The 16,868-nt window shown below is 39.3% G+C and overlaps 1 protein-coding gene across 2 annotated transcripts in view; it reads left to right on the top strand.

Annotated features, from left to right (window-relative positions):
• Positions 1–16,418: 16,418 nt before the first annotated feature.
• Positions 16,419–16,868, top strand: part of ERBIN (erbb2 interacting protein) — a 117,571-nt gene continuing 117,121 nt past the window's right edge. Inside the window, exon 1 of one of the 2 annotated variants that reach the window (XM_041470579.1) lies at positions 16,419–16,761. The gene's annotated coding sequence lies outside the window, so the exon portion shown is untranslated. The remainder of the gene's footprint in view (positions 16,762–16,868) is intronic. The other variant, XM_041470575.1, reaches the window with a different exon arrangement.

Here is a 16,868-nt window from a genome sequence, read left to right as displayed (position 1 = left end):
TGTGTTAGGAATGTCCATGCTCCAGGAAGGGGTTTTATAGATTTGGAAATCAGCAATTTAGAAATTACATGGTCTGCCTGCAGCAGAGCAGCTGTGGGACATCAGCTGTCCCCTTGAGCTGTTTCATGCCTCTGCTACTGCCTGCTGGCCAACAACAAGAGTAAATGTCACTTGTGTGCTGTGCTGCAGCCCACGCCTTCATCAGGGCCAAAGTGCAAGCCTCACAGCCTCAGGAGCAGGCAGCATATGCCTGTTGGTTTCCTTACCCTGCAAGCCTGGAGGCCCTGACTGCAGCGGCGTGGGGTCAGTCCTGCTGGGAGCCTGCTCCCACTCCATCACAGGAGCACTGTTTACCCAGGCTGTCCACAGCTGTCTGACTCCAGCTCCAGGGTCAAGAGGCTGCTCTTGCCATCACAGTGCTCTGTGTCTGAGATGTGTCTGCGCTTGAGGATTGGAAAAGTTTCTCTTTTTTTCCCTACAGGATATTTTCATTTTAAAAACTAAATCTGCAGATAAAAGAGTACTCAGATTCTGCTACTAGAGCCAAGTCTTAGTGCCAAATTTTGTGATATAACATATACACCTTCTAAGTCTCACCTTATTTTGCTCATTAAAGAATTATTTGCATGGGGAGGCTTTGATTCTGCATGAGTGGATAAACTGTTGGCATGAAATTTCTTTCCTTCTTTAACAAACTACTGTTCTATATGGAGTTAACACTGAATCTTAAATTACCCTACATACTCATGTGACAATTCTGTATTGTGTTTTGGCCTAAACATGCCTTAATGTCCCTCTCTTTTTTTTACTTTAATTTCACTTGTTAAATTCTTTTGCCTGGAAAATGCCACATGAACAGGTGTTTCTTCTGGGGAGAAACACCTCAGTTATTTCAAAAATAGAAGTCATTTGAAGTGGAAGATTTTTAGAGCTGAACACTTATGCCAGGACCAAATTTCAGCAGGAATTCAATAAGATCCTATTTTTAACTATCAAACTGAAATTAGTTAATATACATTTCTGAAACTACTAGCACATAGATATACCAGCAGTTTTTCCAATAAAGATTGTTTATCAACTGAAGTCAACAAGCAATAGGGTAGGATTATTACAAATAAGGAGAACCCTAAAAATATTTATTTACCATCTTAACTTTGAAAGATTTGCATCCTCCTGAGTATTTTAGAACAACAAAACTTCAGTGGACCTCAGGGTTCCATGAACTCAACAAAATCTTACAGCCACTTCAGACCATTTCAATTGAATATTTATACTGCTGTGTTTATTTGATTTGCTGTTTGCTTATTGAATGCTCATTTTTAGTGCACCGCTTCCATAATGTATTTTCTCCTCAAAAGTAACAAAATACACTAGTGACGTGTAATATGGTTGCAAGAGGTGATCCTGAGTGTCCATCATTGTCCTTTTCTGGATCTCTGTGGCCTCTGCAATTTTTTTCTGTGTGGCTCAGTGTAGAATCATTGGTGGAGGCAGTGGTGGAAACAATACAATCCCACTTGGCAGCAGTGATCAAGCAGAAGAATGGTTTAGAAAGAAAAACAATTATCAGTGTTGAAAGACAGAGGAGTAATAAAAGAAATGGTGATCTGTCTAACTTAGTGCTGCAGTCCTTGAACTGAAGCTAGGAGAAGTAATAAACCATTTATATATATTTTCCCAGCTTTTTAAATGAAGCTGAAGGACCAAGAAAAAGACTATTGTATGTCTTTTAAATCTGCAATAATGCCACAGCATAAGAGTGCTATTTCTTAAAGCATTTTCTAAAAGTGATGCATGAATGAATACTGTACAGGCATCAGATTTGGAACAGAATTGGGTCTGTTTATTGTAATCATAAAACCAGCTTTCCTGTGTCCTAAAGTTTTTTTTAAATCAGCCAAGATATCAGATTACTTATAATTACAAAAAAAATCCCAACCAAAAAAAAAAACCCTGAGTGCCAACTAAACTAAAAAACTCCTTACTTGTTCTGCTTTCTTTCTTCAGCTGACCAAAAAATGAAGTTTTGTTCTCCTAGTACCTAAGTTGTATTAGCATAGATGCTGTAGAACTGTACTTTAGCCAATGTGAAAGAATTGTCTTTGAATTTCTTCAAGTAAAATATTGTTTAAATGGCAGATGCATTCAGAAAAAATATTTTACTGGACAAAATAGTACTGGATCTCGGGTAAAAAAATTAAAAATTAAGTAATGTCATGGTTTGACACTGGCCAAACACCAGGCATCCGTGAGAGTTGTTTGTTTACTTTCTCTGGCTACAGCTGGGCAGAGGAGAGGGGAAAAAAAATAACAAAGGGCTCATGAGTTGAGATAAGGATTGGAAGAAAAACACACTAAGGGCAAAACAGGTTCAAATTTGAAGGTATAAAGTAAATTTATTATTAACAGAGTAAGAGGAGAATAATGAGAAGTAAAACAAGCCTTTAAAACATCATTTTCCCCCCAGCCTTTCCCTCCTTCCCACCGACAGTGCAGGGAGGCAGGGCACGGGGGTTTGGTCAGTTCATCACTGGAGATCATCTTCTGTTCACTCAGGGGGAGGAGTCTTTTCTCTGCCATGCCATGGGGTCCCTCCCATGGGCAAACAGTCTTCCCAAAAATTGATGTGGTGTGGGTTACTCATCTGTAGGGTGCAGTCCTCTAAGGATAGGCTGCTCTGCTTTGGAAGCAAGGGCCCTCTGTCTTTACCTCTGGAAGCAGGGGCCCTCTCCTTCCATTCAGGTCTCCAACTGGATCACGGCCCCCTCCAGCATTTACCCACTTCAGCGTGAGCACTTTTCCTACTTTTCGCCCATGCACTTCATGCATTACAGCCTGCTTCACCATGGTCTTCACCACGGCTTGCAGAGGAATCTTGGCTCTGACATTTGGAGCACCTCCTCCCCCTCCTTCTCTGCTGACCTTGGTGTCTCCATGTTCTTTTCCTTCACATGTTCTCACCTCCTCCTCTTCTCTGTCTAGAAGAAAAGCTGTTGCCCGTAGGTACCATTGCCCACAAGTTCCACTAATTCAAAGACTCCTGCAGGATCCCGCAGTGCCAAGTTGGTCTCCTCTGGGTTCTGTGCTGGGGAGTTGTTCCCATGTTTTCGCCATCAGCCGTGTGGCTGCACCACCACACGTGAACAGTGCTGGCTGCCGTGGTGCTGGTGCTGTTTAACACCTCACCTCCTGCAGGCTGCCGGGAAGGGGAAGCCGCTGCTGCCCCTGCCTGCTTTGCCCACAGCACGGCTGGCTAGGGGCAGGGGGAGGCCACGGGCCGCACCCCGATGGCAGTGGCTGCAGCAGGACATTGCCATGCGCTGCACTGGGGACGGTTCCCAGCAGAGGTGCCTCGCCACACCTGGACAAAAACTGCACATGCACTGTTTTGATTTTCTTCTTAAATATATCATCACAGAGGCATTACCAACATTTCTAATTGGGTCAGCAGCATGTCCATCTTCAGAGCCATCAGAGATTGGCTCTGTTGAACATGGTGAGACCTTTTGGCAGCTTCTCACAGAAGCCACCTCTGTAGCCCCCCTTTGCTGCTACAAAAAAAATGAGGCCATGCCAAATCAACACAATTAATTAATTGCCTCTACTTCTTTTATTATATGAATTAGCAGCCCTAACATCTGAATGACTAGCGTGTAGTCAAAATGCATGACACAGAAGTTCTCTAAGCAAATGTAATTATATTTCATCGTATTGTGCTTAGCTTTATTACACTGAAAAAATACATTCCTGCTCCATTGAAGTCTAAACAAAATCAGTGCCTTGTGGTCTAAATCAGTGCCTTGTGATCTGATCAATTTTCAGTAAGAGATCTAATCAAGACTTCTCTTTTTTCAACTGGTAATAGAATTTAGAGATTCTTATTCTTTATTGCATAGACATCTACTACAGTAATTCTTAATTTAGTTTGAGCTGTAAGTCAGCAGAAAATTCCCAGCACTGACAGGTGCTGCTCAGAGTCTCACAATTCTCAGAAGTGCTGTTTAAATGAGAAAACCCAACATACCTTTTCTGGAAAAATAATCTTAATTCTGGAAAATACAAAATAAAATAATTTAAATTTCATGCTCCATACATAAAATTTAAGTTAATGTTAGTTTAAGGCATGTTGATTTTGAATTTTCTGGTTGAAGACTAATGTGGTGTTCATAACAGGGCTTTTATTTTGCAACTGAAAACATTTTTGACTGAGATTTTGGAAAATATGAACATCTTCTAATGATTTTACATTGGCCAGAGAGTGGGCTACTCTATCACTTTTCCCATATGAATCTATCTACATTGGAGAGTTAGTTATCTCTTAATGAATCTGCTGTTTTTAGAACTTTTTTCAAGAACACTTTTAAGAGAAAGAAATATAGACTTAGATTGAAAGTCTGTCTTCAATCTTTGTTCTGTTGCACTTACTGCACTGGTAGCTTTTAAACTTCTGCCTTTGCCTCTCTTCCCCTGTGCTCTCAAACTGCTGCACAGCACTAAAAATTTTCTATGATCACTTGACATGTGTAAAGCTCTTTCACTTTTTGTAAAGTAACATCTTGTACTGTAGACAAACAGAACATTGACCTCACACAACTGTGTCACTAGAAATGCTGTATTTGTACTCAAACTAATTTTCGTTCTGGATGTAGATTAGAGGTCTGTCTTGTGTTCTTTACTATGGGATATCCCATCTGGAAAATAATGGTATGTATTGCAGAAAATAAAAGGACATGGATGGGTTATATTTACGTGGGGTTAAATCAAGCTTATTTTATCACTGCTGTGTTTATGTTATGTTATGTTATGCTATGCTATGTTTTGTAACTGAAATCTGAAATCTACACAAAAATATCTGGGTGTGGGAGAGAAAAACAACAAACTATTTCTGTGAGTTATTACTCCCCAAACAGCATAAGGAATTAATTTAAACCTAGGTTTCTGTTATGTAAATTGCCATCAATGGAAATGGGAAGCTTAGAAGACAACTGTAAACTGTTCCATGTATTTTTTAACTGCAGTGTGACTTGTCCACTCTTTTAAGATTTTTATCAGCAAAGTTTAACTTGTGGTGAATGTAAAGCAGAGAATTCATAAAAGATGGATGAACAATGATGTTGGCTATATAGCAGCCTTCTTAAAAAAATATTGTTCTTTAAAAATGTATATATATATAGCTTCAATATATACGAAAATGTTTCTTAAAAAACAAAACAGACAAAAGAAACCACAAACAAAAAACAACAAAAAAGAGTATTTGCAAAGTATTTCTTTTCTTAAAACACCTAGCTCTCTCTCTCTATATATATAGTACTTTCTCTGTTTAAAATTTATGTGATTTAGACAGCAAAGATCACATGAACTGAAACTCAATCTTTTATTGTTCAGAAGTCAGAAAAGGAAAAAGAAAGAAGTGTACAAAACATTCAAAATTACAAGCATATACATATACTTACAAAATGCCTAATACTTCAGTTATATAAAAGGCTGCCAGTTACATTAAAAAAAAATTGTATGCAATATGATTCATTTGGATGCCTCAACATATCTAACACCTGGCTAATTAATTTCAAGCACTAGAAAACAACTAAAGTACATCCCAGTTTAATTTTTTAACCTGAGCATTGGATGAATAGTATGTCTGAGTATATCTTATTAAGTACAAGCAAAATATCCTTAATTTAGATCAGCCACATTTACTGCCCTGTCATACTGCCACAGTGGATTTTTCCTACATCTGTGATGAGAATTGTCAAGTGGCATAAATTAGCAGAGTCCTAGGGCCTCCATTGTAACTCTACTTTCTGTGAATAACACATCCAGCTCACACCAAAGGAAGTATTTAGGAATCTTAATTCCCCTAAAATAAATGGAATTAAATGCCAAAATACATTTACTGGCTCTAGGTTCTAGCCTTTTGTTCAAAAGTCTGTAATTAATTTCAGTCTTTAATCCTGAAGTGGCTGTAAACAACCACAAGGCTCTGGTAGAGTAGTGTAAGGCCGAAAACAGAAAAGTACTGAAATCAAATTTAAATCATCTGCCAGAATTTCCAGAGATCTGATGTTATGTATTTATTGATTAATTAAGTGGAGTATGATATTTGTGTAGGTCTGCAGTTTTCTTTTTGGAATGGTGTGGTGGGCCAAAAGTGGTTATTTTATTTTACCTACTTCTTCTGTCCTCTCCTTACCCTTCCATCCTCTCTGTCCTTCCACTTATTAGTCACCCTCTCCTTCATAGTCATCTTCACCACAGACTTAATGACTTTTCCCACTCCTTTAGTTGTCCTTACCTCATTTTCCATCAGACTGTCACTTCTGCTCTTCAATGAAGCCCTAGGAGAAAAAAGCAAGTTACCCTGAAGAGAGAGACAGATGATGAAACAGTTGCAGAAGGGGTGGTGTGACTGTTGCATGTAAGAAAGCATGGACATGGCAGCCTTATGTCTAACACGGTGTTCACCCCAGCTGCATATCCCTGCTTACTCTGCAGAATGAGAATGCCCATGTTTTCCCAGACATATATGACTATACTAGTTTTGAAAATTAGTTCATGTCATTTCATTTCCTCTTTCAGCTTACCTGTTTTCCCAAGACTAAGATCACTGAATACCCTTCTGTTCTACTTGATAATATTTATTTTCATTTATATCCTTCATTTCATCGCAGTTGCACATTAACTTGAGAGCACATACTAACTGCTCACATCCATTTCCTCTGTAGTGACCAACAGGTATTACTTTCTAGGTATTATTTCTCATGTTTCTCAATGTCAGCAGCTTCTCCCTACACTGTAGCCTTCTTAGTACAATCTGTACTTACATTTCTTTCCTAAAGGATCACTCCTACAGTTTTCAGAGTGCTGATTCTTCCATTACAAAAAACCCTAATATCTGCATCTCCAGAAGCCTGTATGCACAGGCAGCATAACTGAAATTTGCCAGGACTTTTATCTTCTTCACACACAAGAAAATAAAACAACTATTGGGACCCCTGCATGATATTTGGATGTGGTAAAACTAGCCTCTTCTCCACTCATTGCACAGTGGTCTGCTGGGACTGACTGATCTATTTCCAAGGCAGCACTCTTCTTCACAGGAGACCTCTGTTTCTCGCTCTGCTTTTCATCGTTCAAAGGCTGGTCGTTCTCTGTATGACAGCTGAACTACTTCATTCAGCTCCAGGAAGGTCTTCAGTATTCATCAGCAGCTAATCAATCTCCTTTTTATTGCAGTCCCATATTTAGGAGACAGAATGCAGCACTGATGCAGCACTGGCTCTGGGTGATTTCCCTCTTCATGCAATCATTATGGAAAGAAAGGATTCATAGGATATTTTCTATATGTAGTTGAACAGAAAAAGTCTAATCTCTGGCAGCACAGTCACTGCTTTCCATGTAGGAATAAGGGACAAGACAGCTATACAATAATTATTTTGGTATCTTAAATTCAGTTTTTATTCCCCTAAGAAATGCTCTTTTTGCAGTGAAGCTTGGTTATTTAAAATTTTAGGAGCTAACAGTGAAGAAGAGGCTCATGACTCTTCTTTTATTGGTGAGGGATGATGGTGAAGAACTTTGACATGTTTGCTGCACTACTGAGATTTTCAGGACTTTTCCCTTCTAAGATCAAACAGTTGACAGGGAGGGGAGGAAGGAGAAAATGTGTATTGTGGGGGAGGAGAGCAAGGGAAAGAAAGGAGTGTTTTCCACTGAACATCTGAGAGTGACTATTGCATTTGCTGACACATCATCATTTTTAACTAGCTCTTCAAACTTCTAGTATGGTCACTGTCTGGAATGTACAAATGAAGGCAACTGGGCAGTTAGGGAAAGGAGATCTGCAGACTGCAGCGGTGGGGGGGGGGGGGGGGGTGGGACTTGTTAGAGGCAGAGGAGTTTTAAATACCTAACACTGCAAGTCATACTCCCTCGGCTGCTACCTCTTCCATAGCTTTTCACATTAATGGCATATTAACCAGGCAAAACAAGATCTACTGGCTGATATTCCCTTCTTAGGATTGCCAGCACAAGTAGTCCGTAAGATGGGCAAATTGAACACTTGCTCTGCCCTCCTTGCATGTATCCAGCCAAGACACTTAGCCACTCAGACAAAATGGTCCTGGATTTTATCTGAACCTTGTTGACATGTCACATCACATATCAACCTTGGGGTCCTCACTGTATACACTGGCATCAGCACTGCCTACAGCAAACTGATTTTTGTACATCTTTCCCTGACAAAATCCAGTCAGGCTTCTCCTAATGTATGCAGCTAAATGCAGGATTGCTGCTAATCTGTTTTTGTTCTTGGAAGTAGATTATGATATTTTCTTTGGCATGGCAATAGAGCAGCAGAACAAGTGCTGTGAGCTGCCTATGGCAGCCAGACATTGTGGTCTTCAAGGTCTAAGCTCCTTCCACTGTATGAGGAGGCTGTTTGTTGGTGAGGGTCTGTAAGTGCCCTCAGAAACTCTGTATTTGATTTCTGCTGAGCAAGGAGATGAAAATGGCTTGCTATGAGCCTGTACTGTCGTAATGAGGAAGTGAATTCAGGGGCAAGTAGGGCCTTTCTTAGTTTCCTAATCATTCCAGCATATTCTTAGCTTTGGAAAGGCAGGAAGGCAGTAGCTCAGAAAAACATTATACGTGCCTCATTTAATAAGCGCCAGATGGGTATATAGGCTTTACCTTATCTCAACAGTGAGAAAATACTAAAACTGTATTGCATGGAATTAAGGTGTTTCAATGTACATAGGGTTAGTGTACTTTTCTGATTCAGTGTAAACAAGCTCTTAGGTAATGGATCTAGAGACAGGTGTAGTATTTTATTTCGATTAGCAATATCAGTGAAGGCAATAAGCTTCCTTCTATGAAAAATATCTCTGCATTTGAAAAAGCAGGTCCTTATATTTTAAATCTCTGTGACAGTAGCATGCCTGTTAAATTACCTGACTTTCTAGCACACTACTTACTTTTTCTAGACATATATGTGATTCAAATAGCTTTTGTGTCTATATATTTTTACTGACATTTATCATCTTAAAATGAAAGAGGAATTAAATCTACGCCATAAGCATTTCCCACTGTAAGGATGAATGCTTTCTCTTTGATATTTGTGCACATATGTATGCATACACATATGTGTATATATGTACATGAGACGTTGATTTAAATACATTACGTCTCATTTAATATTTCAGATTTAGGTTTTTGTGGATCAGTTGTGTGTGTGTGTGCGTGTGTGTGTGTGTGTGTGTATACATAAAACTCTGATGATTGTATTAACACATAAAGACATGGCTGAACTAGAGGCAAAATAGCTTATATAGTAAAAATAGGTATGTGATGGAAAAGAACACAACCACACCCTGGTAATTTCCCATTTCTTCAGAGTATGACAAGAAAATGTCTGCATAGTTCAAAATGTTGAACAGCCTGACAAGAACAGTGCCATTTACATTTGAATGTCTTAAAAAGCAGTTTATGAATATTCACATCTTAGAGGATTTCTCTCCCAAAGGTCTCTTGGTTGTGCAGGAGCTTAATTCAAGATGGTTTCTGTCAAAGATAAAGAAAGAACTTGAAACTGGAACAATTTTTTCTCTCATTTAATAAAATATTGACACACCTAAATTGGTGGTTCTCAGATGAAGGTGCCTAATACTCATAAAGAATTGTGGAAATCATAGGAGAGAGCAACCAAAGCTTGTAAATATTTTAAAATTTATCCGTCATACCAGTAATGGCATCACGCTCGTGAACTACTCATGGGGAAGTATTTTAAAAGACTGTGCCACTAAACCTTACCTAAACTTCTCCACAGACTTTCACTTCTAAATTGTGTACTAGAAAATGAACATCACCTTTCTAGATAACATGGCTGGCAAAAAGTGACAATACAAAGTACCTTGTAGAGGAATCCACAAATCAACAAACTTCAGAAAATTAGCCATTATGCGAGATGCACTAGAAAAAAAGTCTCAGAACTGTCTTGCAAGGAGCAGGCCTTGCATTTGAATTAACCTCCCAAATACCACCTATCAATCTAATAACGCAAAATTGAAGACCTCACTGATAAAATATTCCTGTCTATTGCATAACACTCAATACTGATGTATGTATATATACAAAAAACTGGTAATTACAGCATTAATTAGATAATTACAGCATTTACACTTCCTTGAAGACTTCTTCTTTCCCACATCTCTTTTTAAACAATGGGTCCAGTATTAAACTCACAATCCAAAGCAGACCTCCCCTGTACTAACACTCATTAGAATGAAACCTTGCTGCACAGCCTAAGTAATCTTCATGAATACTGACAAATTTAACATGATTGATATCAGTGACCAAAAGGAATTAATGGAGATTAATTATTTTGGGTTTTCTTCATACCCTTTAAAATGTCATATTTTACACTAAGTATGACACATTCTCATGAGAATTACATGCATGAAACTCATTAATTGTTATTCACTACACTGAACTGGCACAGATAAAACACAGCAAAGGGTAGGAGAACAATTATTTCATTAAAAAAATAATCCATCTCTTGCACAGAGCAGGAACTAACAAGGGACCTCCAAGTCACGTTTAAAAAATAATCCTGGGAAATACATTCTTCATGGAGAAAGCAGCAACATTATTTTTAAAGCTGACTGTTCTTGCTGATTCATCCTCTGTACATTCATGTTATCAGCTGTTTTCTCACCAGTGGTTTAATGGATTAAAATAATTTTATTATACTAAAACCAATACATCCCACTTGTATTTATTTGGGTTTTCCTCCTTCTTAGTTCTCATTAATGATGTCAGTCAAGTAAAAAACTTTTTCTCCATTTCTATCAGTTAATCTAATTAAAGGTATCACCTTTTCTACAAACTTTGTCTAATTTATATCCCACAGTGTCAAAATTCATTGAAGGTCTGTCTCACCTGAGCTGTGTTCATGTTTAATCTGAATGTGTGCTGTTTTATCACAGCACTTAGAAATATGTTCATGGAAATTGGTTGAGTCAATGCTGTCATGACAATCAGATGTATACTCTGCTACATTGCTAATAGCATAGTTAATCAGAAGCTATGCATTTTCACTTTAGTTTAAGAAAGTAAAACACTTTAAATATTTTTTTTCTAAAAATAAAAATAATTACTCCTCTAGACTAAAGTGCACTTCTCAAAGTACTTGGCAAAGCCAAGCTCTCTGTTGAGCACTTTTGCTTGTTTGTAGGAATAGAAATGAGTTAATAGACAACTTCTTCACTTTTGTGGCCTGGAAAGTGACTATTTCCTTACTGATGTGGAATAATGCTGTAGAATATACTTTCCATGTAAAAATGTATAAAAATGTCCTTTGATGGAGGAAAACAGTAGATTAAACCTATGAATTAAAACATAAAAAATGTATTGTTTACATCTACCATGCCTTAGAACATAGGACAGATATAACTGAAAAAATACCTATTTGAGATTTCAAAAAATACTCTGAAACCATTCTTGTCAAAGGAAAATTAAAAATATCTATAATGATTCTATAAGGTTTTCAGTGATACCAGTGATAAAGTGCAATTTTTAATATTTTGTTTGTTCAAAGGGAAAGGGATAAAATATTTGTAAAAGGAGAACATTTTAGCACTTAGAACTATGTCATCTCTGTTAATTGTGTGAGGAGAAAAAAGGCAAAAAAAAAGTAAAAAAGGGGAACTGAAGACTTCAAAAAGAAGAGAAATGGGGAAGACAAAATTAAACTTAAAATTGAATTTCATATGTAATGAAAGAAATCTGCATTTTTTCTAACAGATTCTGAAAAAAGTAATTATTTTCCCCAAAATGAAATAATATTTTATCATGAAACATATTTTGCAGATGGAAGACAATCAAAAGGATTTTTTAAACTTGCCTAAAAATGGTCCATGGTGGCTTTTACAGAAATCAAAAGCTCTTTTCTTAAAGTACAGTCTGTCAGTTTAGCTGGCCTAGAGACAGAATAGTTCATCTCAATGGACTGTTTGCATGTCCTTGCTTCAAAAGGATTTACCTTCTGATTCCAAATATGGTAGTCCAGAAGAAATTAAATTTGAAATATCATTGAACCAACACTGAAGCCGAGAATTCACAAATTGTTAACATTTATTTTTACATTACTGACATTATTTGCAGAAAAAGACAAGGGAAAGGTAAAAAATTTATGTGTGCATACATACAACATTGTGCTAAAGACTACTAAGAGATTTGTATTGTCAGCACTAGCACTTTCTAAGAAAAAAATAGAGGTAAGCCATAAAATGTAAAATAAATGCAATTCATCTTACAATTAGAAAAATCTGGTTTTATTTAATGCTTGTGTGGTGATGGGTCATATAAAGCTAGCAAAACCGATTTTTCATAGAAGAGTATTCCTAGAGCTTACTAGAAACTGGTACAGCATTCTTTTAGGGTTTCTATTTGGACACAAACAACATCAACAGCATTAATTGCTACCCTTCTAGGATCCAAGAACTTAGCAAAGGCAGTCCAAAACTACCATCAGTGCATAGGCAACATACTGAGCACATGGCTTATTTTAGGCAACTTCGCAGTTGGCTTTTTCTGCCAACTTCATGTGTAACTCTTTGTCTTAAACTAGTCAGCAAAGGATTTTTGGTTATGATCTACAGATGTCAGTGTCTTCACATACTATGGCTTCATTTTCATTCCTTTCTCTTTGTTTTCACCAGAACAAGATTTATGTGGTGGCATCAGGTGTCAAAACAGACCCTTAGGCTAAGAGGCTGCAGTATAGCTTAAAATCAGTGCTAAGGAGACTGTACAGGAGCAAAGTAGTCCAAACCAGGAAAGAGCAAAAATATCTTAACACCACCTTTTTGTATTTTCACCTCCATATGAAATGCTCCTCCACGTCCCAAGTGTTCCTCAGAATTCACCAACTCTCCCATCTTCCTAAAAAAGGAAGATAAATAGAAGCAAAAAGTCACAATATAATGGTTAAAAATAATTCTAAAACATTCCTAACCATGTCTAGAACACTGAATATAAAAGATAGGTTGGGGTGTTACCACTATTGGTACTTACATAATAATTCATCACTTTGATTTTACTGTTTGAGAAACGAAGCAACCAAATACAGAGAAAACTTATTTGTATGGTGCATTTAGCCAGTGTATAATTGGGATTGTACTGAAGCTAGACTGAACTGAAGTTGTTTACTTAGTTTCTCTTCAAATATGGTAGATACGCATTATGCATTTAGAAGCTATAGCAACACACTTCTAAGACTTAATTGCCACTGAATTATACCAGTTTTGTGTTCATTTCACCAGCATAAATGTAGTGTCATCCAGCTGTGAACCACATAAATTCAGAAAATGCTACAGCAAGATATTTTGGCAAATTTAAATTATGGGATACTTAAAATAAACTTCAATATATACTTGTTAAAGAAAAAATTACTTATTGCCTTTTTGTGTCTTTCAGGTCATTATTACTTCCACTAATTATTATTTAATATTTGTATTGCAATCATGCCCAGAAGTTCCACTTCAAATCAATTTGAAATCCACCATTCAAGTCAGTACCTGAGCATTTAATAAGCAGAAGTGCTTACCCCAGAGGCCTTTCAATCTATTTCCTGGAAAAGTGAAAACATGCAATCATAATGAACAACAGTAGTAAGAACAGGGAAAAGCAGCAATTAAACCCCGTCACTCAGAAGAAACTATGTAGTAATTGTTCAGACCACTTAACTCCTGAGAGACAAACATAAAGGTGACTGTTTCACCAAATGTTCTTTCAATTTAGCTGTGTGTTGTTGTAGTATTTACTAGTGCTCCTGTTCAAATACAAAAGTAGTAATTAAAATGAGAGGAGTTTGGGCTTGATGTCCAGCATGGAAGTGTGTATAAAGGATTTGTTCAAATGTTCAGTGGGATCAGATGCATAGTCTCACTTGAAAGACTCATTATGTAACTCTGTATTTTGTACTTTGTGCACCTAATCTGTAATTACTAGGTAACTGGGATACCATCTCTGGGAATTAATATTGCTGGGGACTCTGCTGGAGCTGTAATCTAAATACTGTCTTGATATTTATAGCACATTTAGATCCCTAGGATAACTCCTGGTATTTTCTTAATTTGTATAGATAGCTATATCTTGTCTGTGCAAAATGTCTTCACTAGTTATGCTCCAGCTAGCTGTAGTTTCAGCAGACTTTGGGTAGGCTTTTATTTTGATAGCTAAAATTGTAAGTGAAACAGCATCTTACATTGCAACTAATGTCAACAACTATGGGAGATTCACCATCTGAGCAACGGCTATTATAAATTCTCACACCGATCATTTACTTTGCTGCATTAATAAATGCATTGGGCAATTTGCAGTATACATTTCCAAAAAATATTTTCACATTAAAAAGTTGTGATAATTCACATAAGAAAGAGCCTTGAAGTTTTCATGATGGAGGGGATCAGTTGCAGAGAGCTAGTCACATTAATTATTATAAGGATATGTTATGTGGTATATGACATGAATGATCAATCATTTGCAAGAGATTAAAAAAAATTAGTAATTTTATTGCAGACATAGTGTAGGGGACAAATGCAGGGCACCGTAGTGAGAAATTCTAAATCTGTTGTCAGTGGGGGTAAAGTTCTCTTGCTTGGCCTTAGTCCAAAGCTGACTCATTTGAAGAAAATGGCTTTTCCCAACAAGAAGAAATAGAAGCGATTTAATGTTTTGGGAAATAACTATATATACACATACAATTCTTTTTTTTATAAACTCTGATGACTACATTTGATTTAGTTTAATTATTTAAATTTAGGCATAGATGTAGTTCCCAAAGTATGACTGTATGCTCTGTGAAGATGGAGAAAAGTTAAGATAACAGTAAGTGAATATTATTATTGTCCTAGTAGAAATGCATGCTTATTTTTTGTATCTGGATACAAGCTGGATGTTTGAACACACAATTCCCATATACAGCCAAGAAGTTTAAAATTAATAACACTATTGTTAAACACGGTGGACTTTTATAAAAATGTGATCATGTTTATGTTTTGTTGCTAAAGATTAAACTCTTCATGCAAAACACTATAAGAAAATAGATGAACAGGATATATCCTGTTCAGAATGATCCTGAACAGGAAGTATCAATTTGAGTTACTGTCAAGGACTGGTAGGGGTGTAAAGGACTTCTCTTATCTAGTCGTATGTTAAAGTCAGGGACAGGTCAATAGAAACACGACATACCATTTTCCCTTGCTCTTCAATAGCTCATATAACACTTCTTAGCATTTTGCCAATTTGTCAGTGAACACATTATCATCACAAAACACTCTTCCACCTTAGTTGGTGGCAGTCCCAGTGGAGTAGCCAGGGATTAAATTAGCGTGAAAACAAAACTACCTCTGTCCTTAGATTTGGTCTCTGCTGAGCACAATTAAGGAGCATAAGGTGAGCAGCATGTACAATTCCACCCTGCTGTCATCTTCATGCGCTGTGCTATGGCTGAGCAGAACTCCAGGCTCCAGGACTGTTAAAATGGCATATTGCATACACAATAGGTTATCAAATACCCATTTCAAACAATCCAGGAAATTAAACAGAAACTCACTTTTTCTGTTTGGATCACAACTGTACTACTGCAATCCAAACCCAACCGATACCAAAGCCGTGTGACCTATGCACTGCCTGCTTTTCAAACACGTATTTGTACATGACTCTTGTCAGTCAACAAGCATTTTCAGTACCATTGTATTGTACTGACAGTGTTGAAATACTTGGAAGAGAAAGTACAGCAGCGTTCCACGTTTTACGTGAAACATTGTGACAATATGTGCGGCATTATTTTAATTGTTGTTGTTTGCATCCAAGTTTAACGTAGCATACCCAAACACCAAAGCGTGGGTGGAGGCTGTCTGTTTTCCCTTGGGTGTGTTCCTTCCCTCAGACCCTCGGTAACTCCGCGTCAGGCAGCACAAGGTGCGGGAGCAGGGGCGGGATGGCCACGAAGGCACAACGGCCAGCGCCTGATGGCGTGAGCCGGCGCCTCAGCGCTTTCTACACAGGGTGTGCAACCATTAAATTACGAAGCTGAGCTGCTAACGAGGAAACTTCTGTCATTCGGGACTGAATTTGCCTGTGCGACTAACGCTCCCCCGCAGGAGACAAACTAGGACAGGCCTCACGCCGGGCAGCAGCGGGAGGAGCCGTTCCGCGGCGGCGAGACACAGCCGCCGCCCGGCGCCGCTCCCGCCTCCCCCCCCCGCCCCGCCTCGCCCTTTTCCTGCACAGCCCGCCCCCGCCGGGCCCCATTGGCCGCTTCGCCCGTCCCTCACGGCTTTCCCCCAGCTCGGCCCCCCGCCCGCCGCTGTCCGTCCTCTCTCCTCCCACCCTGCGCAGCCAGTGCGGGCGCGCCCGCCGCGCCTGCCTGCTCTCGCTCCGGCGCCCGCCCGACCGCCTCCGCCAGGTCTCGGTCGGGGCTCTGCTCCCGCTCCGCCCCCCGTGCCGCTGCAGTGCCTCCCCCGTCTGGCCAGCGGTGCGCGGCGCCGGCAGCAGCAGGGGCGCGGCGGCTTCCCCCGCGGCCACCTCCCCTTCCCCCCGCCGCGTGTCTGCCTGGGACGTTCATTCCCCCTTCCCACAGCTCCGCCGCCTCCCCCGGCCCCCCGCTGCCGAGGCCGGGGAGGGGGGCGGGAGGCTGAAGCCGCGGGAGAAGGGGGAAGTGTGCGAGAGGAGGCGGGGAGCGAGGGCGGCGGCGGCCAGGTGAGGCAGGCGGCCATCCCGCTTCCCTTCAGCCCTCGGCGGTGGCGGCCGTGACCCCGGGTGCGCAGCCGGGTGGCACCGCCGGTGCCCATCGCGCCGGGGGGGGC

The sequence above is a fragment of the Pyrgilauda ruficollis genome, unplaced genomic scaffold (genome assembly GCF_017590135.1).
Source record: "Pyrgilauda ruficollis isolate IOZ18807 unplaced genomic scaffold, ASM1759013v1 scaffold25, whole genome shotgun sequence".
NCBI lineage: Eukaryota > Metazoa > Chordata > Aves > Passeriformes > Passeridae > Pyrgilauda > Pyrgilauda ruficollis.
This window is presented reverse-complemented; position numbering and strand designations above follow the sequence as displayed.